Source organism: Etheostoma spectabile, unplaced genomic scaffold (genome assembly GCF_008692095.1).
Source record: "Etheostoma spectabile isolate EspeVRDwgs_2016 unplaced genomic scaffold, UIUC_Espe_1.0 scaffold00005045, whole genome shotgun sequence".
Taxonomy (NCBI): domain Eukaryota; kingdom Metazoa; phylum Chordata; class Actinopteri; order Perciformes; family Percidae; genus Etheostoma; species Etheostoma spectabile.
Genome location: NW_022603220.1, coordinates 86,681 through 112,240, shown reverse-complemented (window position 1 = coordinate 112,240; position 25,560 = coordinate 86,681). Strand labels below are relative to the sequence as shown.

At 41.4% G+C, this 25,560-nt stretch overlaps 6 non-coding genes across 6 annotated transcripts; 3 read left to right on the top strand and 3 right to left on the bottom strand.

Moving 5' to 3' along the window:
• Positions 1–1,858: 1,858 nt before the first annotated feature.
• On the bottom strand, positions 1,859–1,940 carry trnas-uga (transfer RNA serine (anticodon UGA)). Its single transcript has one exon. It is a non-coding gene; the product is annotated as a tRNA-Ser (tRNA).
• Positions 1,941–4,443: 2,503 nt separating this feature from the next.
• Positions 4,444–4,515, bottom strand: trnaq-uug (transfer RNA glutamine (anticodon UUG)). The gene has a single exon. It is a non-coding gene; the product is annotated as a tRNA-Gln (tRNA).
• A 607-nt stretch (positions 4,516–5,122) lies between these two features.
• On the top strand, positions 5,123–5,194 carry trnag-ucc (transfer RNA glycine (anticodon UCC)). The gene has a single exon. It is a non-coding gene; the product is annotated as a tRNA-Gly (tRNA).
• A 1,218-nt stretch (positions 5,195–6,412) lies between these two features.
• On the top strand, positions 6,413–6,494 carry trnas-uga (transfer RNA serine (anticodon UGA)). Its single transcript has one exon. It is a non-coding gene; the product is annotated as a tRNA-Ser (tRNA).
• A 1,228-nt stretch (positions 6,495–7,722) lies between these two features.
• On the top strand, positions 7,723–7,794 carry trnam-cau (transfer RNA methionine (anticodon CAU)). Its single transcript has one exon. It is a non-coding gene; the product is annotated as a tRNA-Met (tRNA).
• Positions 7,795–11,813: 4,019 nt separating this feature from the next.
• trnac-gca (transfer RNA cysteine (anticodon GCA)) lies at positions 11,814–11,885 on the bottom strand. The gene has a single exon. It is a non-coding gene; the product is annotated as a tRNA-Cys (tRNA).
• Between the last annotated feature and the right edge of the window lie 13,675 nt (positions 11,886–25,560).

Sequence of the window (25,560 nt, the reverse complement as noted above, 5' to 3'; positions counted from 1 at the left end):
AAAACATAAAAAGTCATAGTATAGTATGTCAAAAAATCATAGGATAGTATGTATAAAAAAACATACAAATTCATAAAAAGTCATGGTATAACATGTATAAAATTCATAAAAGTCATAGTTAAGTATGTCAAAAAAATCATAAAAAGTCATAGTATAATATGTCGAAAATTCGTAAAAGTCATAGTATAGTATGTCGAAATACATAAAAAGTCATTGTTTAGTATGTCAAAATCTTCATAAAAGTCATAGTATAGTATGATGAAAAATGTATAAAAAGTCATAGTATAGTAAATTGAAAAATTCATAGTATAGTATGTCGAGAAATTCATAAGTCATAGTATAGTATGTCAAAAAATCATAAAACTCATAGTATACTATGTCAAAAATTCATAAAAAGTCATAAAAAGTCCTACTATGTCAAAAATTCTAAAAAAGTCGTAAAAAGTCATAGTATGTCAAAATATTCATAAAAGTAATTGTTTAGTATGTCAAAAAAACATAAAAAGTCATACTGTAGTATGTCGAAATATTTATAAAAATTCAGAGTATAGTTGTCAAAAAATTCATAAAAAGTCATAGTATAGTATGTCGAAATATTCCTAAAAGTTATAGTATAGTATGTCGTAACAAGTCCAAATTCATAGTTCTTGTTGTAAAACAAGAAGGATCTAAAGTCCTCTGGAGAATGTGGGCATCGATTCGGCTACCTCTCGCATGCTAAGCAAGCACTCTACCATTTGAGCTAATTCCCCTTTAAAAAAAAAAGTCATGGTATAGTATGTCCAAAAATCACAAAAAGTCATAAAAAGTCATAGTAGAGTATGTCGAAATATTCATAAAAGTCATAGTATTATATGTTGAAAATTCATAAAAGTCATAGTATAGTATGTCAAAAAATTTATAAAAATTCATAGTATAATATGTCAAAAAAATCAGAAAAGTCATAGTATAGCATAACAAAATATTCAAAAAAAATCATAGTATAATGTGTCAAAAAATTCATAAAAGTCATAGTATAGTATGACAAAAAATGTATAAAATTCATAGTATAATATGTCAAAAAATTCATAAAAGTCAAAGTATAGTATGTCAAAAACTCAAAAAAATGAATAGTATAATATGTCAAAAAAATCATAAAATTCATAGTATATTATGACAAAATATTAATAAAAAGTCATAAAAAGTCATAGTATAGTATGACAAAAAATTTGTAAAAATTCATAGTATAATAATATGTCAAAAAAAACATAAAAGTCATAGTATAGTGTGTCAAAAAACTCAAAACAAATCATAGTATAATATGTCAAAAATTCATGAAAGTCAACAACAGGTGATCCTGGGTCCAAATCCCAGCAGTGCCTGGTAATCAGTTAATACTTGCAGTATCTCCACTACAAAGAGTGTGTACATTTGCTTTTGCTATAGTGATTAACAAGCATTATATAATTTTGCCCAGTTGTGGCCTGTTGAGGGCAATAAATATCTAAAGGGAAATGGATTGAACACATTTTTTAATCTTTTTAAACCTTGTTTGTTCGGGCTGAACATGGCCCAGGTGTACACCAGGACCCTGTGACATCACTGTCAGGTGGGGTTTCAGGTGTTTGATGCTAAATGAGCACTGACTGCCTGATTTTAACGTCTTCAATGCTGCTGGAAGGAAAATTAATGCATTGATTATTTAATATTAGTTGACTATATCGCGATATGCAACTAAAAGAAGAATCACTGTGTCTTCATAGATCTAAGAAGAGGGAGCCAAATCGTAGGGATCTGCACCACCAATAAACTGTAATTTCTCAAAATATCTTCCTCCCCTAAATGTCACTGAATTATTAATTATTCTGTAGTTAGTAATCGCTGTGAGCAGGGTTTGAACCTGCGCAGGGAGACCCCATTGGATTTCAAGTCCAACGCCTTAACCACTCGGCCATCACAGCTATAAAATACACTGTGTTTTTTACAGCGGAGAACCCCTGATGCCTGACAGACTCCATTCAGACCAATCAGACAAAGATAGAGCCTATCTCACAAGTACCTTGGGCAATCTAAATGACTAATGGGGATTACCAAGCACTTCAGTTCCAAAGGATCATTCAAAACTTGAGGGTATTTCAGGTGTAATGTGGGTAGTTAATCCACCCCCTTTAGATGATCTGATTCATTTCCGAACCAGTCCAGATTAACAATTAACAAGTTATTGAATTACATGTCAATGAGAAACACACATGTGTACAGACAAGGCTAGCAGCAACATCGCCACGTCAGAAACGTTTCTGGTGTGCAAAGACCAAGAAAATGCCACGCAACAGAAATGCCATGCTCACGCCACACAGGCAGTGTGCCGGAGGCCTTACCCCTGACTTCCACCAACTGCGGATCCACTCCGCTTCGTGTCTGCTCCGTGATCCGCAGTCTGTCAACACCCACCAGGTCCGGATTTGTTGCAGGCCATGACGGACCACTGAAGTCACATGGACCCACCGGATCTCGTAAATTCATGTACGATCACGCGATATAACAGGATGTAGTTTCTATAAACAGAACCACAAAACCTGATGAAAGAAATATCTTAAACTTGCATTGCTCTGAATTTCATGTGTTTTCATGTATCATCTTAAGTCTGTGTTGATGTAGTGTTTTTGTGTAAATGTAACATGCCTTTTTCATTTGCTACCAGGACTTAATGAGTAGCATGGGGATTGGGTAGACATGATGATGGGATGCAAACAGAGATAATGACTGCAACAACAAGGTGCTGCAGGGATTCGGACCCTGGATCTTCTGTTTACTAGACAGGCACTTTAACCAGCTAAGCCACAGCACCTACTTGAGTACTACTCACAAACAAAACAACAAACTTACTCTCATTCAGAAGCCATTGAAGAGCGGTGTAAATATTTCATCAGAGTGATGGCTTGTGGTAAGAAATTTGTCCTGACTCTGTTGGTTTTGGCGTAAAGTGCTCTGTAGCGCCTACCAGAGGGGAGAAGCTGGAATAGGTTGTGTCCGGGGTGAGATGGGTGAGAGGCCATCCGTCATCACCTGCACACTTGATGAGTGTCATCGGTGGAAGTCTAAACCAATGATTCCCAAAATGGCCGACCTAACAACGTGCAGCCCACCTGCACCTATTAAAGCCAGCATTCCACTCCACTGGTATAGACTGTTTTCAGCCACATATAATGTTATAAGAACACATCACATGCCCCTTTCATGCTCTGGAAAATAAGGCAGCTAGTAACTTTGTTAGTCTGTTAAGAATCACAAATTATATACATACACTTCCTTAAGTAAGAACCAGGCAATGCTGGGATTTGGACGCAGGATCTCCTGTTTACAAGAGAGGCGCTTTAACCACTAAGCTACAACGTCTTCGACAGAGAAGTCTGTCTTGCAAGAATACAATGAGCAAATGAACAGGGTTGCTTCCATCCATCCATCTTCGTCCAGCAGCTCCAGTAGGGGACCACTACGAACTCCGGCAAATGAAAACAGCTGGACGTGTGCTTGAGCGACGCCTCAGGACTCACTGTTCATAGGCAGGCCTACCGAGAACAACAGAAGTCCTATGCAAGGACTTTGAGAGATCAGAGACCCTTTCCCCACAGCCCTGGTAAAATAACAATGCTAATAAAATAAAAAGAAGACCATGGAATATAAGTGTAACTGCTTAACTGTGTAAGTAATTAAACAAGATGCACCATCTTCGTCCCCATCCCTTTCTGGCAGCCATATTTGATAAGAATGGCCAAGCAACCAAAAGAGCGAATGTGAAGTAGGTAAGGGAATGTACTGTTGAGAGTCGGTGTGCAAATGTGTGCTGATGACTGTGTAACCCTTGCAAGCAACTTATCTTATCACCCCCCCCCCCCCCCCAAGTTACACCACCACAACAAACAGCAAAAAACAAAACAAAAACAATGTCAACTATGTCATGATATAGTAGGTTCTCAGTCATCCAGGTCATAGTTATCAAAGAAAGGTTTCCCTATTGTCAGCCCAAATATATGGGTGTTTATGGGGACACGGAAGAAAGTCACCAGTGTGGAAATGTGTTTGACAATGGTAATACATTGCGCGGGATGTGAAGGCATCTTACCAACTCTGTACCCCAATGTTCAATGCAGGCTAAATCCTGTGGTGGGAATCAAGATCCACCAATGTTTCTGTCCAAAATGTCCACCTGTGTCCAGACACGTGCCTACTAGATGGGAAATAGACTGACATTTGGGTCAACATTGTGGAAATATCTTTAAGATGTTTAACTAAGTCTAAATTTGGAGCTCCTTTAAGTTAAAATGAAGTACAGGTCACAGCTCAACATGCCACCACCAACATACTGTTTTCAGTCAAACAGCCAAGAATATTTTACCCATTAGCCTAGATGTGGACAGCGTAGAGGTTGATTTTTTTATTTCACCAGTACTCTGTCTTAAAACCAGGTTCCACCGAGACTTGAACTCAGATCACTGGATTCAAAGTCCAGAGTGCTTACCATTACACCATGGAACCATGAAAATTAGTTCTAGAGGAAAACAATACATGTAAGAAGCGGGATTTGAATCCAAGCCCCCAGTGGAGACTGCGACCTTAAAGCAGACCCTTGGAACGCTCAGCCGTCCTATCTTTATCTTGTTTATCCTTATTTTCTTTAATAGTTTTTTTAATAAATTAATTCATAAAAAATATGACTAACATGTGATTATTTTTAATGTTATATTAATAAATAATGTTACAATTATATGGCTAAGTAAGCAATAAAACCTTAAAATGAGCCCTTCTTGTGTTATTTGTTATGTCTCGGCAAGAAGTATTATGCTTTTGGGTCGTCTGTCCATCTCTACATCAGAATCAGAAATACTTGATTGATCCGTGAAGGGAAACTCTGTAACCTAAGGATTTTGGATTTGTGCCTCTACAGTCCTCCGCTCTACCAACTGAGCTATTGAAGGTCAACAATGTTTATGAACGCACTTCCCATTCTTGTTAATGTGATAACACAGGACCCCCTGGAGGAAATTTTGGAATCATCAGGGGCTGTAGCTCAGTGATAGAGCGCACTTTACAGTCTCAACGCCCAGATGTATTACAAGATTTGAAGTGAACATTGTACAGCATAGCGATGGTGGTATAGTGGTGAGCATAGCTGCCTTCCAAGCAGTTGACCTGGGTTCGATTCCCAGCCATCGCAGTAGCTTTCTTTGAGTTGTGTTACTTGCTTTTTTTAACAAGAAGTCAGAAGAAAGGTTACTTGCCCAACCTGCATGGATAAAACATTAGATCTCTTTGGGCTGCATGATTATGGCCAAAGTGATAATCACGATTATTTTGATCAATATGGAGTTCACGATTAATTATCATAATTATTTGTTGATTTTCTACTCCAAAGTGCTGGAAAGGAAGGTTTCACCAATTGTTGAACCTCAGGTTAGCAAGGAACAGTCTCAGCAAGGTGATTGATGGATGATTCTAGTTACTTCAACCAAGTTCAGGGCAAATGACACAGCTGCAAGACATCACCTTGGTTGGCTTCCAGCTATGTAATAGATGCAAATGGCAGTGGTAGGATTTGAACCCACACCTCCAGAGAGACTGGAGCCTTAATCCAGCCCCTTAGACCGCTCGGCCACACTACCTGCAAGCAAATAGCAGCTTTGATGGCGGTAAAGGTGTGCCACTGATTTGCAAAGTCTATAGCTGTAAATCTGCTCCATCACCGCCATGTTTTGAAACCATATGCAACATAAATATTACATATTTTACCTAGGTTTCTTCTGTTATTCAATGAACACATTAAGGGATGTAGCTCAGTGGTAGAGCGGATGCTTTGCATGTATCAGGCCTGGGTTCAATACCTGGCATCTCCAATAAGTGTGCTTCAAAAGCACTTATTCTAAAAGAGAAAACCAATCTCCTTGAGTTCATGGTAATAAATGCAAACGTCAGTCTTAATGGCAAGATTGGCAGTAAACAGTGCATTGCCTAATAAGGATGGTATAGTTGACAAACTGTTTCGATCACTTGAGGTATTTCAGTGAAGTCTTTGGTCTTGGACAGTTACCTTGCAATCTAAAACTGTATATCCTATTGTCTCTGGAACAATAGTTGGCAGTTGGAGGAGTAACGGCTCTTTACAGTGAATATGCAAAAGAAGATGTTCACAAATTCAGCCCAGGTAAATGCTCAACTCATATTCACACAGACCTAAACCTACTCACTTAATGCTGGTTACAACATTCTAAAATCAACAATGCCAGAGAAAAATGACACATACATATATATATATAATGTGAATTGCCCAAGATACTTGTGAAATAGGCTCTTTTTTGTCTGATTGATGGTACCAACTGTAATGGAGTCTGTCATTGCCTCAGGGGTTCTCATATGTAAAAACCACAGGCATTTTACAGCTGTGATGGCCGAGTGGTTAAGGCGTTGGACTTGAAGTCTAGTGGGGTCTCCCTGCGCAGGTTCAAACCCTGCTCACAGCGATTTCTAACTACAGAATAAATGAGTATTCAATGACATACAGGGTGATATTTCGAGAAATTAGAGTTCATTGGTGGTGCAGATCCCTATGAGTCGGTTTGCCCTTCTTAGATCAGTCACGACACAGTGATTCTTCTGTCAGTTGCATATCCCGATATAGTTAACTAATATCAAATAATCAATGTATTAATTTTTCTTCCAGCAGCATTGAAGACGTTAAAATCATACAGTCAGCGCCCAAAGTGCCTTGGCCGGTAAAGTTCATGTTTATTTCACCTCTGACCTCAGCATCACATGCACTTGAAACCCCACCCAACAGTGATGTCACATGGTCATGGTGTACACCGGGGCCACAGTCAGCCCGAACAAAAGAAGGTTTAAAAGCATACAAAAATGCGTCCAACAGGCCAGAACTGGGCAAAATTAAGTAATGCTTGTTAAGCACTATAGCAAAAATAAATAACAAATACATACACTCTTTGTAGGGCTGATAACATAAATATTAACTGATAATGAGGCATTGCTGGGATTTGGACCCAGGATCTCCTGTTTACAAGACAGGCGCTTTAACTCTTGGGGTCATAGCATGGATCAGGAACCAAAATGGACACACCTGGACTCAATGTGGGCATTGGCCGGCAATATTTGACACATTCAGACAGTAAAGACAGTTATAAGTTTATTTCCCATCTGGCAGGTATACTTGTGGATTCAGGTGGACATTGTGGACAGAAACATTGGTGGATCTTGATTCCCACCATAGGATTTAGCCTGTATTGCACATTGGGGTACAAGGTCAATGAGATGCCATTAACATCCCGCGCAGTGTATTGCCATTGTCAAGCAAATTGCCACCCTGGTGACTTTCTTCCATGTCTCCATGAACGCCTATATGTTTGGGCTGACAATTACAAGAGCAGCCGAACACCCTAGTCGACCCAGTCCAAACCATCGCGGTAAGCCTCACTGGGTGTCCAAACTAAAATGATAAGAGGAAACTTGGTAGACTCCTTACTGATGTTTATATCTGTACTCACAATGCCCTGTTTTTAGCACCAGAAAATCACAAGTGTTACATGTGAATAATCAATGAGTGAGTAATCAGGAAGCTCACATAAAAGATAGTGGCAAGGTCTACCAAATGTTTAACTTTCCAACCCGTGAGCGGTTGGAAACTTGGTTGCCACCTTCCTTCAAAATTTGAATCACAGTCCAGGGTAGAAATTGCAGAGCAGAGTGGCGCAGCGGAAGCGTGCTGGGCCCATAACCCAGAGGTCGATGGATCGAAACCATCCTCTGCTATGCTTTGTATTAGCAGTATGTCTGTTTCCTGTCCCATGGTGAACTGTTTCCACCTAAATTCTGGAACATAAAAAAATAAATATACTACATTACAAGTACATACATACTTTCAAAGTACTTGTCTGATGATCTGAGGTATAAAAGAGAGAGCATACTGCTCAGTTTGTGTCACAGGAGGTCTTAGTCTACCACTACGTCTATGAGATTACCACAGGAGGTAATATCTTTTGCAGCGCTTTCAAAGACTCTACCATAATACCTGCTTGGAATAAAAGCCATATCAACTGCTTGGAAGGCAGCTGTGCTCACCACTATACCGCCATTGCTGGACAATGTAACGTTCACTGCAAATCTTGCAACACATCTGGTCATTGAGACTGAAAATAAATGCTCAGAGATGCAACGGTGGCTTCCAGTACCTATGAGATATTACAATATTGTCCATGAAGGTACATCTGCCATAGAGGGATGTGTGACCACCATTAAATTATGGCTTTTGTTGTCAGCAGGATTCAAACTAGCGAGGGGAGACCCCAATGGAATTCAAGTCCATTGACTTAACCACTCAGCCACGACAACCTAAAAAGCAGAGAAATACCCATTTGCACTAATAGTGATAACCGATTCAAGGCAAGACAAGGAAGCTTTATTTGTATAGCACTTTTCAGCCATAGGGCAATTCAAAGTGCTTTACACAAAAACAGTTAAAAAAGAGTTAAAAATAAAAATAGATCAAACACAAGAATAAACAGTTAAAAAAAAAATCAGATAAAACACAAGAATAAAAGTTACTGTGCAGTATACAAAATCAAACATTAAAGAAATTAACAACCATTTAAAGAAAGGCAACATCAAAAAGAAAGGTCTTCAGCCTTCAGCGTTCTGAATCAGCTGCAGCTGTCTGATTGATTTTTTTTTAGGGAGACCTGTAAAGACCCCGTTACAGTAGTCAAGTCTACTGAAGATGAAAGCATGGACCAGTTTTTCAGAATCCTGTTGACACATAAGTCCTTTTACCCTTGATATGTTCTTAAGGTGATATTAGGCTGACTTTGTAATTGTCTTAATGTGGCTGTTAAAGTTCAGGTCTGAGTCCATGACTACACCAAGATTTCTGGCTTTGTCTGTTGTTTTTAACATTGTTGTTTGAAGCTGATGATGAGGAAGAATTTGACATATCTAAGTTAACCAAAAAGTTTCTCTCTATCTGTATCTTTCAAGTCCTGAACATTCCCTGACCGGGAATTGAACCCGGGCCGCGGCGGTGAGAGCGCCAAATCCTAGCTACTAGACCATCAGGGAGTCACATCCATCAAATTTGTATTTGTAGATGTGAGTTTCCTTTTCACTTACTGGAATGACTCAGATTGTTTTAGGCGAGGAATGGCACCGTAGTTTTAGATGTTAAAATGTGCGCACAAGAAAGCTGAGGGATTACTGTGGGGAAATGGAGAATGACTAGGTTAACTGAAGATTTTAAATATTGTGAAAAGTAACAGAACATATGAACACGTTAAACATATACGGGCATATAACATATACCTGCAGTCTCAGTCTTTGGATGGAATTGGTAGCGTATGCCCAATCATTGCAACTACTTTCATAGCCTCGTTGGCGCAGTAGGCAGCGTGTCAGTCTCATAATCTGAAGGTTATGAGTTCAACCCTCACATGGGGCAGCTGATTAATAGACAAAAAAACACTACTGATGCTGAAAATACAGTGACAGGTGGTTGAACAATAGCACAAGCATGTGAATGGAAATTGTGGGTCTATGGTTATTTCAGAGATTTGCAGTGAGAGTTGTATTGTCCAGCAGAAAGACAACAGGTGTGTTTCTTTTCGTCTATGATTTATATCGTAGCAGTGCAAGCATTTATCCCGGGTTTGAGTTCCAGCCACAGCAGTTGCATTTAAAGGTTTTGAAGCCATAAACAACATTACCATTACAAGTTTTACCCAGGTTTCTTCTTTTATTCTGTGATAATTCAATTTTCAGACTGCACAACAAGCACTTTAAATGTACGTGTTTTACACTTTCTATTTTACTGTATTTATGTACTTGTACTGTAGTGTAGTATATTTATTGTATTATGCTCCAGTGTTTATGGGTGTTACGGCAGGTATGAGCACAGTTTCTATTTTTATGGATGAAGTAAATTTGAGATGCTATTAAGTTTACTCTTCAGCAGGTGGAGACATTAAGTATTGGCCTTTTTCAATAAAGTATTGACTTTTTCCTTGCAAAAGTTTGTTTCCAATGACATTAACAATCATACCATTAGTTACGGTCCGTGTGTGTGTCACGATTTGGTGTGATGGTGTGCGCAGGTAGTGTGGCTGAGTGGTCTAAGGCAGTGATTCCAAAGTGGGGGTCGGGACCCCCAGGGGGGTCGCGAGCCAGAGAGGGGGGGTCGCGAGTTGATTTCCAGAAATAAAATAAAAATTTAAAAACGATTAGAAATAGCATGTTAGCCATGATTTTAACACAAGATAAAACTAGTGGCTAAATTTAAAATAAAACCAAGCAACTAAATAAAAAGGGAACAGCTGTTTTGATTTTCTTTCTTTCCGAGTAGCGTCTCCAACATTAACACTACAACTGCCGGGATTCCAAAAGTACTGGAACCGCAAGATTCTAAACTCTATAATCTGTCATGATAAATACCTAATTGCAATTTTAATGCAGGTATTGTGTTAGGATATCTTTAGAAAAACGAAATAACACCAAAATGTACAATTTAACGTGTTTAATTATACACTTGAGTTGCCCAGGTGCTTCAATAACTCATATCATGGCATAGTAAAACGTAATTATTCCATTCACATCTGAAAAATATGGTATGTAAACATGCAAATAACACCTAAAAGTATTTTCTTTGAACATTTATAACCTAACCTAACCTGTCACTGCCTCCGTGTTGGTGTCTGCTGTGGTGCGCATTGCTCCTCGGACCGCGCCCCCCCCGCTGCTCGGACCGCGCCCCGCTCCCTTTCCTCCTCTAAACTCGTGTCTCAGCTCCTCTGCCAGTTCTGCCTGAACTTCCTCCAGACAATGTCCCTGCTGGTGCCCTCCTTGGAGAGGATGTGATGATTCCAGCCAGTTTGAGGATGTATAAAGTTGTATAAACACGTAGGCAGCCACCGGCCATCTAGCTCCGTGTACCGCTCCGTCCACAGAGCGAGCGCCCGGCGCTGCCTTCTGGTCCAGAACGGAGTCCATCCACGCCGTACTCATGGTGGTAGCAGCGTTACCAACCCGGGCTTTACCTTCGCACCATCGCTGATGCCCACAGTTGTTACTCCAGACCGATTAAAACCAACACCACGAAATGCCGAATACTGTATGGCCGAAATAGGTAAAAGGGATTTTATTTTTTTTGGCCTAGTGTGTACTGTATATAAAAACTATTTTAAATTAAAATATAGAGCTTTTTAACTTGCTGTGCTCCTAACATACTGCACATCCACCTCATTAGGTGAGATTAAGTTCAAATTAAAGTAATGAGTAAATTACTGTAGAATAATGTCATGGCTGTTGTGTTATTTTGTGTCGTCAATATGCTCATGTTTGGATACGCTTGTAGTGCGTGCGCGGTTGCGCGCAATGTTTATAGTGGGGGGGGGGGGGGGGGTCGCGAGTCACTTGCACTGTTACTTTGGGGGTCGCGGGCTGAAAGTTTTGGGAACCCCTGGTCTAAGGTGCTGGATTTAGGCTCCAGTCTCTCTGGAGGTGTGGGTTCAAATCCCACCACTACCTTTTGCAAATGTTACTTAGTAGAGAGAGAGAGAGAGAGAGAGAGAGAGAGAGAGAGAATGGAATGAAAAGAGGACTGGTGGTAATTATGGCAGCAGTAAAGGTAATAGAACTATTACTACTCAGGTGCCACCACAATCCAAGGAAGTCTGAGGGGAGAAAGCACAAGGGCTTCTGGAAAGAAGCAACATCAGTTAAATGCAAGCTTTTATCCTTTATCACCAAGTACTATCATAAAGATGATCACCTACACACATCTTTGCAGGGGGCACCCAGATTTGAACTGGGGACCTCTTGATCTGCAGTCAAATGCTCTACCACTGAGCTATACCCCCACATACTCCATGTTGGATATGCTAATGGTGCAGCAAAACAATGGCTGGGCCTCCACCAAGTGGTTACCTTCACAGTCTGAGAAAGTATCCAAATCTCATCTACTGTATGAAAGGGAGTTACAAGAAAGAAAACAGTGTAATCTTCTATAAAGGCCCAGGTGAATTCATGTTAATTACAATAGATGTCAAGACTAAGCACAGAAATGTGGTCCACACAAGGATCCACACTGTTACAGTACATGCTCGACCACAAGCACACAGAAGCACACAAACGCACACACACAGCACCCTTCCCCCTTGCTTACAAACTCTGACAGAAATCAGTTTTCACACTATAACTACTGTATGGATGGATTTGTCTCTTCATAGGCTAAAGAGATAGGAGGGTCTCGGAACATGACATTGATACTGGTTGATATAACTGTTGATCGAAATGAGGATGGTCCAAATTGAATGCCCAGACTTCATTGGCTTCCAAGCTGTCCATCTCTGCATCCCGGGAACAGATTGCCTCATGAGGTCTGGTTTGAATCGTAAGACTTTGCAGAACAATGTTAACACCCAAATTTAGAGTTAGACTTCTCGCTTGAGGAAAAAGATTGGAAAATATGTGCGGAAGTGAACTACTGTTTCCCGTGTTTACATTGTAATTCGGTCAGAAACTTCAAGATTGTCAGACAAATGGCTAGATTTGGACAAAATGGCTTTGATATTACTATTCCTTGGACTGTTGGCGACTCATAAAAAAAAAAAAAACTCAATGGTACAATGTCGCCGAACCGGGTAAATGTAAGAATGTGCAGGTATGTTAGCACACTTTGATTGCTGCTTTCCTTTTCAGTATTATTACTTGATTGCAGTTATTTACCTGCTTATATCATAGTATTTTTTGAATGTGGTCTTATCTGAATCCTGAGGGTCTAAGATTTCAGGCGATGTGACGCATATTTGAAGATTAAATGCAATTAACTACCTTTATGTAGCGTCCCTGTTTTAGTTTTTACTGTCCAAAATCACAATCTACATATGCAACATTGTAAACAGACTGTTACACAGAAGGACACTTACATTTTATAATGAATATCAGAACAATAAATATTCATGTTCAACTTCCTGAACTATTGCTGGTAACATAACTTTAAGTGTAAGATGGTAACTTTTACTTAAGTTTAACAAATACTACAATCAACCATAAGACCAGTTATAAATGAGACAACATGCACACCACAACTACACCCGAACACTAACCATCAAACACTGTTGTGACCAGAAACAACTGGTCTTCCAGTAATAGTATTTTTGCTTAGTGACGCTCCTTCTCCCGCCTCAGGTCACATGACAGCCACCTGTTCTTTCTTTCGGTAGCCGCTCTGAGCCGACACTCTTTGGACAACACATTTAAACACATGGATGTGTTTAAATGTCTTCAAGCGGCACATTCTCATCCTTCACCATATACTGCAGGAAAAAACAAAAAAAACAAAAACATGACATTAAACTACATTAGTGATTCCCAAAGTGGGGTCGGGACCCCCAGGGGGGTCGCGAGCCAGAGAGGGGGGTCGCAAGTTGATTTCCAGAAATAAAATAAAAATTTAAAACGATTAGACATAGCATGTTAGCCATGATTTTAACACAAGATAAAACTGGTGGCTAAATTTAAAATAAAACCAAGCAACTAAATAAAAAGGGAACAGCTGTTTTGATTTTCTTTCTTTCCGAGTAGCGTCTCCAACATTAACACTACAACTGCCGGGATTCCAAAAGTACTGGAACCAAGATTCTAAACTCTATAATCTGTCATGATAAACACCTAATTGCAATATTAATGCAGGTATTGTGTTAGGATATCTTTAGAAAAACGAAATAACACCAAAATGTACAATTTATCGTGTTTAATTATACACTTTAGTTGCCCAGGTGTTTCAATAATTCATATCATGGCATAGTAAAACGTAATTATTTCATTCACATCTGAAAAATATGGTATGTAAACATGCAAATAACACCTAAAAGTATTTTCTTTGAACATTTATAACCTAACCTAACCTGTCACTGCCTCCGTGTTGGTGTCTGCTGTGGTGCGCATTGCTCCTCGGACCGCGTCCCCCCCGCTGCTCGGACCGCGCCCCGCTCCCTTTCCTCCTCTAAACTCGTGTCTCAGCTCCTCTGCCAGTTCTGCCTGAACTTCCTCCAGACAATGTCCCTGCTGGTGCCCTCCTTGGAGAGGATGTGTGTGATTCCAGCCAGTTTGAGGATGTATAAAGTTGTATAAACACGTAGGCAGCCACCGGCCATCTAGCTCCGTGTACCGCTCCTTCCACAGAGCGAGCGCCCGGCGCTGCCTTCTGGTCCAGAACGGAGTCCATCCCCGCCGTACTCATGGTGGTAGCAGCGTTACCAACCCGGGCTTTACCTTCGCCCCATCGCTGATGCCCACAGTTGTTACTCCAGACCGCTTATGACGTTTCTCTGACAGAGACGCTGATGGTAACTAAGCAAAAAGATTGCTAAAGATTAAAAACCAACACCACAAAATACTGAATACTGTATGGCCGAAATAGGTAAAAGGGATTTTATTTTTTTTGGCCTAGTGTGTAATGTATATAAAAACAATTTTAAATTAAAATATAGAGCTTTTTAACTTGATGTGCTCCAAACATACTTCACATCCACCTCATTAGGTGAGATTAAGTTCAAATTAAAGTAATGAGTAAATACTGTAGAATAATGTCATGGCTGTTGTGTTATTTGTGTTGTCAATATGCTCATGTTTGGATACGCCTGTAGTGCGCGCAATGTTTATAGGGGGGGGGGGGGGGGTCGCGAGTCACTTGCACCGTTACTGGGGGTCGCGGGCTGAAAGTTTGGGAACCCTGGTCTAGAGAAAACACACACACACCTGTTTCCTATCTGTTGATGAAACACCACACAGGTGTTTCCAGTTAATCTGGCTGATTAGACCACACCCCAGGACTCAGTGGGCGGTCTGTAGACCGACTGATTATTATCTTTTCTCGTTAGCTCAGATGCACCGTTAGGTCAGGACTAATGAGACCTTTATTATTCTTATTGGTCAAAATGTTCGTGACATAATGCACTCCTCTCAAAGCTCCGGCGGTTTGTATTTTAATTTTTAAATTGTGATTTAAATCAGTATGTTTAATAATGTGCTTGACCTACTGTTTAAAATGGCATGTGATGTGATTTCTGCTGCAACATAATGTCCCCATGGGGACAAACACGAACAAATAAGAATGAAAAACTCACTGCACTAGAACTAAGGAAATCTAAACCTGATTTGCATTGAAAATACGTTTTAATGTTCTTTTTTAGTGTTAATTTAAGGACTTTGTTAGACTAAATGACTTGATGAGAAGGGGATGTTGTGCACTGATTGATGCTTCATATGGTGTGAAACATCAAATACAAAAAGTGTGATAAAATGTTTTTGAGTACAGTAGATCAATGGTTCTCAACCTGGGGTCACAATTTCCAAGGGAAAGGTCAGATGAGAAACAAATTCTAGACTGAGAAATGGTTTTTACATTACTGAGTTGGTTGCCTTGAACACAAAAAAGGTTTGAAGGCAAGTTGAGGTAGAGACATCAAACCCTAGAAATAAAATGACATTGAACTGAAGTTTTAAGAGTATTAGTGGTCTGGACAAGCCCCGCCTCCGTGAAAAGTCCACAGACGGTGGTTGCGGTGTGGAGGTCGTCTCCATTTAGCAGCCATGTGTCTGACACAGGCAGAGCTTTCCAGCAGACCTTCAAGGACCTGGCAGCAGTAACCACTGTTAGTGACAGCCGGACTGCAGCATGCACCTGTAGCGCCCAAATCATTAGGTGTGGTATTGGGAATACATGCCTACCAGGTGGTGCATTAACAGCAAATTTTAAAACCAAATTTATAATGTACTTGAGCCCCTGGTTTGATAGTTGTGCACTCTGGTCCAGCAACCCAAAATATTTTGTATTTAGTTTTAATTCCACAGAGTAGAAAGTGAGCCTTACAAACAGAAGGTGGCAACAGCAAAATGTACAAGTATTATATAGTATTTGTCTGGGCTGCTGATCTGTCAGAATGCAGAGTCCTCACGACTGTGGTTGCAGAGTGGAGGGGAGTAGTCTAGTCTCCATTTGGCGGCCGTGTGTGTGAGACGGACAAGCCGAGCTTTAAAGCGCAGACAAGCTGCCCTAGTCACTCACTGGAATAATGTGACTCAACTCAGAAGTGGCATGTGTGAGCCAATAAACACCCTGGTTTATAGGGCCATTTAAAACAATAAACAGAAGAAATGTAATTCAATGAACACACACACCACACACACCCACACACACCACACACACACAACACACACCACACACCACACACACCACACACACACACACCACACACCACACACACACACACACACACACACCCACACCAACACACACACACACACACACACACACACACACACACACACACAACACAACACACACACACAACACACACACACACACACCACACACACACACACCACACACACACACAACACACACCACCACCACAAACACACACACACACACACCACACACACACACACACAACACACCACACACAACACACACACCACCACACAACACACACACACACACAACACACACACACACACCACCACACACACACACACACACCACACACACACACACACACACACACACACACACACCCCACACACACACACACACACACACACAACACACACACACACACACACACACACACCCACACACACACACACACACACACACACAAACACACACACACACACACACCACACACACACACACACACACACACACACACACCACACACACACACACACACACACACACACACAAACACACACACACACGTTGAGATTTAAGATGAGCTTTCTGAGTTCCTGGGTTTAGAGTTACACAATTTTTTAGTACCAGGGTTGTACGTCGCAGGCGCAATTCCAGGATGTAGTTCCATGCAGGAACAAATACTGCAATGCTCTATAGTCACAGGAAACAGGACCCAAAGGCATGAGGTTTATCCAAAAATAAAATGATCATTGAATATGAAAGGACTGGGGGTCAAGTCTATGAGTTCTGAGATTAAAATCACATTTTCCAAAACTACATTTAAGGTTCACCGTTACCTGGACTTGGCCAATGTTATTGCCACAAGTTCGTATTTCATCCGTGGGTTGGCTTTGTTAAATTCAGCCACAGCAAACTGTGCTGAGGCTACAACCTCAGCATCAGTCACCGGGACATCTTGTGGGTCACCGAGTATCTGTTGTTCGGTTACAAAGCAACCGATGAAAGCAGAAGAAACAAAAACACCGAACAAGACAAACGCATGATCGCAACAAGTTGTTTGCAGTAGTTATTAGGAGACCTGGGTTGGTTCTGAGTGGACTAGTTCACGGTCAAAGCCGAGTTAATATACTGTCTAGAGAAACACACACAACCTGTTTCCTATCTGGTGATGACCCACACAGGTGTTCCAGTTAATCTGGCTGATTAGACCACACCCCAGGACTCTGTGGGCGTCTATAGACCGACTGATTATTATCTTTCTCTCGTTAGCTCAGATGCACCTGTTAGGTCAGGACTGATGACACCTTTATCATTCTTATTGGTCAAAATATTTGTGACATAATACATTCCTCTCAAAGCCCCGGCCGCTCTAAACCTTGATGCTGTTGAGTTACAAAAAGTTAAAAATAATGTTTTGAAAACAATGTATTTCTGTTTATGTATGATGCAGCCAGGTTAGGATAATATGCTTTGTCTCTGTGAAGAGGTCAAGACGGCCTAATGTCTCTCACTTTCCCTCTCTCTTCCTCTGTGTCTAAAGAATGATTAGGTCATATCTATCATTCAGCATACATGAGGCAACTCATTGTCCAGACTGGAAAGGTAACTGTTGTTCTTGCCTTTTGGGAACCGTCCCTGCTGGGCCAGACTTGACTAAGAGCAAAGGAAATGCATATCCCAGGAACGTTAAATAGAATTGGCACTAGCACGATAAAAGATCTTACCTGTGACCTGCACTGAAAAAAATAACATGTTGGATTAACTTAATTCAATCGTGGACATTGGTTGCACACAGATGTTTTGCTTTGGCAGCAGATTAAACAATTGAGTTAAATTAACACAAGTTAGTCATGTTCAATAAACATGTGTATTTTGTGTTGATACAGAGTGATGAATTAATATCAGATTGTAATATGATTATTTGTCTTACTGAAACCTGGCTGGGTGATGGAGAATATGTTAGTCTAAATGAATCCACCCCCCAGTCACATTAATACTCACATTCCTCGAGGCACAGGCCGAGGGGGTGGAGTTGCAGCTATCTTCGATTCTAGTCTACTAATCAGCTCTAAACCTAAACTGAATTATAACTCATTTGAAAGTCTTGTTCTTAGTCTTTCACACCCTAGTTGGAAATCAATGCATCCAGTTCTATTTGTTATAGTGTACCGAGCACCTGGCCATACTCTGAATTCTTACCCGAATTTGCAGAGTTTTGTCAAACTTAGTGCTAAAAGCGGACAAAGTTCTTATTGTAGGGGATTTTAATATTCATGTGGACGATGAGAATGATAGCCTTAGCACTGCGTTTATCTCTCTATTGATTCTATTGGCTTCTCTCAAAGTGTACATAAACCGACTCACCGTTTTAACCACACCCTCGATCTTGTTCTGGTATATGGTGTTGAAATTGAACATTTAATAGTGTTCCCACAGAATCCCTTTCTATCTGACCACTGTTTGATAACTTTTGAGTTTATACTGCTGAACTACACGCCATTAGGCAAACCTGCTATGCAAGATGTCTATCTGATAGTGCTGTAGCTAAATTTAAGGATGCGATTCCGTTAGCATTTAACTCATTACCAAGTCCCAAAGTAACGGAGGACTCCTATGCTATTAGTCCCTCCAAAATCAATCATTTGTTGATAGTGCAGCAGGCTCGCTGCGAATGACTCTAGACTCTGTTGCCCCTCTAAAAAAGAAGATAATAAAACAAAGAAGGTTAGCCATGGTATAACACTGAAACTCGCAAATTAAAGCAAATATCGCGGAAACTTGAGAAGATCTGGCGCTCCACCAAACTGGAAAATTCTCGTTTAATCTGGCAAGATAGTCTTAAAACGTATAGGAAGGCCCTCCGTAATGCCAGAGCAGCGTACTACTCGTCATTAATAGAGGAAAATAGGAACAACCCCAGGTTTCTTTTCAGCACTGTAGCCAGGCTAACAGAAGGTCACACCTCTACTGAGCCAAGTATTCCCATAGCTCTTTGTAGTAACGACTTTATGAGGTTCTTCAATAATAAAATTATAACTATTAGAAGCAAAATTCACCAAGACCTGCCTTTAACTGACTTATCTCTAAACTCAGGAACCTTAGAAACAGCTGTAAAACCAGACACGTGTTTAGACTGCTTTGCTTCACTTGATCTTTATCAATTTAATTCAATTATTTCTTCATCTAAGCCATCAACCTGCCTCTTAGACCCCATCCCGACTAGGCTACTTAAAGAAGTTTTACCATTAGTCAACACTTCACTACTGAATATAACCAATTTGTCTTTATTAACAGGCTATGTACCACAGCACTTTAAAGTTGCTGTAATTAAACCTCTTCTGAAAAAGCCCAACCTTGATCCAGATGTTTTAGCCAACTATAGACCTATATCCAACCTTCCATTTCTCTCTAAGATTCTTGCGAAGGCAGTCGCCAAACAGCTGTGCGACTTTCTGCATAGCAACAGCTTATTTGAGGATTTTCAGTCAGGATTTAGAGTTCATCATAGCACAGAGACAGCACTTGTGAAAATTACTAATGACCTCCTAATTGCTTCAGACAAAGGACTTATCTCTGTACTTGTGTTATTAGATCCTAGCGCTGCATTTGATAACATTGACCATTATATCTTATTACAGAGATTGGAACATTTTATTGGCATTAAAGGGACTGCTCTAAGCTGGTTTAAGTCTTATTTATCAGATCGATCTCAGTTGTTCATGTTAACGATGAATCCTCTATGCACGCCAAGGTAGTCATGGAGTCCCACAAGGATCTGTGCTCGGTCCAATCCTGTTCACTTTATATATGCTTCCTTTAGGCAGTATTATTAGGAAACACTCCATAAACTTTCATTGTTATGCAGATGATACTCAGTTATATCTATCAATCAAGCCGGATGAAACTAATCAGTTAGCTAAACTTCAAACGTGCCTTCAGATATTAAAACTGGATGACCTGTAATTTTCTAATGTTAAACTCAGATAAAACTGAAGATATTGCTCTCGGACCCAAGCACCTTCGTGACGCATATCCAAAGATATAGTTACTCTGGATGGCATCACCCTGGCCTCCAGCACCACTGTGAAGAATCTTGGAGTCATCTTTGATCAGGACATGTCCTTTAATTCCCACTTAAAGCAAATTTCAAGGATCGCCTTTTTTCACCTACGTATATTGCAAAAATCAGGAATATACTGTCTAAAAAATGATGCAGAAAAACTAGTCCATGCATTTGTTACTGCTAGGCTGGATTACTGCAATCCTTTGTTATCAGGCTGCTCGGAAAGGTCCATAAAGACTCTTCAGCTGATCCAGAATGCTGCGGCACGTGTTCTGACGGGAACCAGGAAAAGAGATCACGTTTCTCCTGTTATACCTTCTCTGCATTGGCTTCCTGTAAAATTTAGAATAGAATTTAAATTCCTTCTTCTCACCTACAAAGCTCTTCATGGTCAGGCTCCATCTTATCTTAAAGAGCTCAGAGTATCTTACAACTCTGCGAGAGCACTACGCTCCCAGAATGCAGGGTTACTGGTGGTTCCTAGAGTCTCTAAAAATAGAACGGGAGCCAGAGCGTTCAGCTATCAGGCTCCTCTCCTGTGGAACCAGGTTCCAGTTTGGGTCCGGGAGGCAGACACCGTCTCCACATTTAAGAGTAGGCTTAAGACTTTCTGACAGAGAAATTCATTTTTATAAGTCTTTTATTTCATATTTCTTGTAGTAGTGTCTTAAAATATTATGACTTTCATTTATAGCTTTCATGATTATTATATTCATACCTTGATTTTACTATATTTTATAATCTTAAATGCACATGTAACAATACTGCTTTTCTTTCAAACTGTGTCTGTGTTTCTTTAGTCGCTGCTGCATGACCAAGAGGCAGTAAATGTCTCGCTGTGGTATGTTTCAGAGATAACCAGTGTTTTAGATTCGAGGTCAGTAAGAGGAGGCAGAGTGCAGGCCTGCACTTTGCCCTGGTTCTTTTAGGTAGCCATAAACCAAATAGCAGATGTCCTCTCCTTGTTATCTCTATGTGTCTGACTTTCAATAAAGCAAGAACACTGCAGAGGAATCCCCGGAGTTCTCGAAAGGTCATGCTGCAGATAGGTGGCTATTCTGATGTGCTCCCCTCTTGCAATTGTCTTTAACTACACATTTGCCGTCTGCGTCTCGTTTCTTGCTTGATCGTGTTTATTTAGTAAGTTAAAGTGTTATGAACCTGACATTTTCTGGTGCCGAAACCCGGGAAGTCAACAGCTGAGAGGACCAGGACCGCGCTCGATCAAGGCCGGAAAAAATCTGTCGACAGCCGTCCACCCTTCGCCGGACGGGGCCTTAGGTTGGTCCGGTGCTGCCCTGCTCATCTCTCGGTGACGACTTCCACGGTCAAGCAGCGAACAGACACGGGTGAGTGATGCAGTTTTTATGCTTCTGAGTGGACACACGTTCCGCTGCAGGAAAGGTGCACAGGGGGCTGGGGTCCCGTTATTGCAAAGCTAAGTGAAAGTATCATTGATGTTTATTCTTACGGTCTGGGACCATATTGAGTAATATATTCTGTTGCCTGGGGCCAGATATAAAGCTTGAAGTAAGTGTAAAGTTGGTGTTTATTTTTCGGTCTGGGACACAGCTGAGGCGATAACAGGGAAATATCAGTTGATATTTTCAATGAGACATTTTTCCCCGAGCGGGGAAACGGGAATGTCAAGAGGCCCTTCTGATTAATTTCAGAAGTTCGGCAGGGTGATCACATGCTTTATTGATAGCGCTATTTGTGAGTTTGTTGTTTTGTGAATTGGTTTTGTGTTTTTACTGTTTTGTGTTTTTTGCTGTTATACGCTATGTGTGTTGAGTCATAGCGGGTTACTGTTTTTGTGTGTTTACTGTTACGCTATGTGTGTTGAGTCATAGCGGGTTACTGTTTTTGTGTGTTTACTGTTACGCTATGTGTGTTGATTCATAGCGAGTTGTTGTGTTGTTTGTGTTGTTTGAAAGAAATAATTATAAGGTTGGTGCTGCACAGCGGTTTATTGTGATAAACTTGTGGTTCGTTGTGGGACTTTGCCTAGACCAAGGCAACAGGTTGGTGCAGCGCAGCTTTTTAATTGTGGGATTTGTGAGTTGTGAAGTAAATTAGGGAAGAAATATGGGTCAGAAACAGAGTGTCGCCGTTCCTTCAGATGTGATATACATGAAAAAATCCTTCCCGGGAAGCGTAGAATTTGTAAAGGAATGGACAGATAAATATGGTTTTGATGGAAAGCTTAGGTTGACAGCTGTAAATAGCTTATTAGAGCGATTGTGTGTGGAAGAGAGGGTTGCAGTTAAGGAGAAAAAGCGACGGAAGATACAGCGAGAGTTGTGGGCTGTAAGAATGTGGAGAGATCAGGCAGGCAAAAGGGAGACGGAGATTGAGAGAAGTAAAAAAGAGATAGAATTAAAAAAGGGACCTGTTGCAAAATGTACTACAAAAGACAAAAGTCTAGCTACAGAAAGTACGACAACAGAAAAAGAGTTAAAAAAAGGTCCAGATGCAGAATGTACTATAGCGGCTTTAAAAATTCATCCAGATGATGAGACTGGATTGAAAAAACGAAAAAAGAACCCGCAGCAGCCCCAACTGCCCCTCCCACACGCTCAGCAGCCCGAGGGGAGGCTCCCCCTCGAACCGGATGATGACGAGACCGATGAGGAAGGGGAGGAGAGCGATGACGAGGAGGAGGAACAAGAAGGTGGTGCTGTGGGAGGGCATGACAAGGAGGAGGAACTAGTGGGCAGCGCTGTGGGAGAGCAGAAGAAGCCTGTAACACCTCTGAAGCAAAGAACGAGGCAGGGTGAGAAAGAAAAAAAGGAAAAGAAAAAGGCACCCAAGCCAGCTGAGACTTCACAGGTCTGTCTGTATCAACAAAAGAAGAAGAGACTCTACCCTGATCTCACCCCCCTCCAACGCCCCCCAGCGGCTAAAAATCCACCACCAGATATGGAAGAATATCTGGAAGAAAAACCTAGTCATACTTTCCCCATGATGGAAGTGGCAAACCCCCACTACGGAGAAGACGGAGATCAAGCCCGCACTATTAGAGTGTATCGCCCATGGACAAACACAGAAATGACTGAAGCATGTAAGGGGTTAGGAGACCCTACAAAAGATGCAAAAGAATGGGTGACCAACTTCAAACAGTTAATGGCTTCATACCAATTGAACGGTTATGAAACAACCAAAGCTCTGCAAATCTGCTTTGGACATAACTGGGCCAGAGTGAGAGGAAATTACACCGGAAAGGATGCAGATGAGGCATGGCTGCCAGCAGGAAGTGACCGCCTGAACGTACAGGTTGCCGAAGTAGGTGAAAAAGTTACTACAGTATGGAAGAGACGTCCTGACCACTCAAAAATCGAAGCCACAAGACAAACTGACGGGGAAGACATCTATCAGTTCCGAGGAAGACTGGAAGACGTTTTCAAAGCAAACAGCGGGCTGGTAGATGACGGGAGTGCGGAAGGAACATATCAAAGTCAACTAAAACAACAACTCTTGAACAACATGAGACCTGCCATAGCCGACTTTGTCAGGAAACACCAGGTTGGTTGGAGGACAGCCACCCTCACCCAGCTAATGGAATGGGCAGCACACGCTCAGGAGGTCCTGCATAATAAAAAGATTAAAGACTCTGACACCCAACTGCATGCAGTGGCCCAAGCTATGGTTAGCAGCACGGCTTATTACCAAGGGCCAAAAAGGAAAGGCCAAGGGAAAGGTCAAAAGCCAAAACACAACCGCTGCTACACCTGCGACAAACCAGGCCATATAGCTCGAGACTGCCCAGAGTCCGCAAAGGACAGAAGAGAGAAGCGACGCTTCTCTCGACCCCCACCTCATAATCCAGATCACCACCAAGATAGGGATGAATATGAGGATTGACGCCAAGCTGAAAATTCAAGCCATCTTCTACAGAAGACGACGACCCAAACCAAGGAAAACCCGTAGAAATATTGGACTTGACTCAAATATTTTCCCTATCCCTGAAAGAAGACGAAAAACCTTATTACACTCTCACTATTGGAGGAGAAAGAGTAAAGTTTTATGTGATTCAGGGGCAGATAGGACAGTGCTAAAAGATAAAAACCCCGCAGTAAGGCCAGGCCACAAATGGATAGCCGTAGTATCAGCTAATGGTAAATCACAATTGTTAAAAATCTCTAAACCAATCTCTGTACTAGATGAAGATGGCGAAGCCCATACAGCAGAATTTGTTATCAGTCCAGATTGCCCAGTAAATCTGCTAGGGAGGGACCTAATGAAACAACTGAAAATAGCATTAGTTCCCACTAAAAGAGGAATGAGGCCAGAAAAAATGACTTCAGCCTATGTCCATGAAGGACGAGGAACGCCAAAGCGATTCTTCGCCCTGGACCTTGCCACCACGGGCCCCAGGTCCGTTGTAGATCACCTATTGAAGTATATTCCAGAGAAAACAGGCATCATTCCTCAAAAGGAATGGCCATTACATGTGACCATGAACTATGAGAGGCCTGAACAGCCACGCCTCCCTAGGTATGTAGACCCTTTCTTTGATAACCCCTTTGAGAATAAGATCAATAGTGTGGTTAGCTATGAAGAACAGTTCAAGAAGCTAGACCCACAGACAGTCACAGTAGACTATGTCTATGTTACCCAAAAAGGAGATGTAGTAGCCACAGTGATGTTACCAGAACCAATCAAAGCCCTCTACAAAGCATATGGAAAACCACACGTCTCACTGGCCAGGTCATCAGATACCAGAGGATGGCATCAGCTTGGATGCCTAGTGACCAGACTGGCAGGACTCAGAGGAGAAAAGTGGAGTCCCGGACCCCATGGAGACGAGTGCACACTAGAGGGCGTAGGGAAAGTGACACGGACAGGAGTTCACTGGGTGACAGTTGCTAAACCAACCATTCACCTCAACGCATGACCACAACAGCTTTTCACTGCTGAAACGAATGTTGACCTACTTTCAGCAGTCCCCCAAACATTTTGGTCTACAGGCAAAACAGATGTAGGTTTACTAAAGACTGCTAAACCAGTAGAAGTACATGCTAAGACATCCTACAGGCCAAGAGTAAGACAGTACCCCCTAAAGCCCGATGCAATTAAAGGAATTGCCCCTGTCGTGCAGAACATGAAGGCAGCAGGCATTCTAGTTGAGGACCCCGCCTGTGAATGTAACACGCCCATTTTTCCAGTTAAGAAACCAGACGAGTCATGGCGTTTAGTACATGACCTTAGACAGATAAATAAGGCAGTCCAGACTAGAGCCCCATGTGTACCCGACCCCCACACCTTA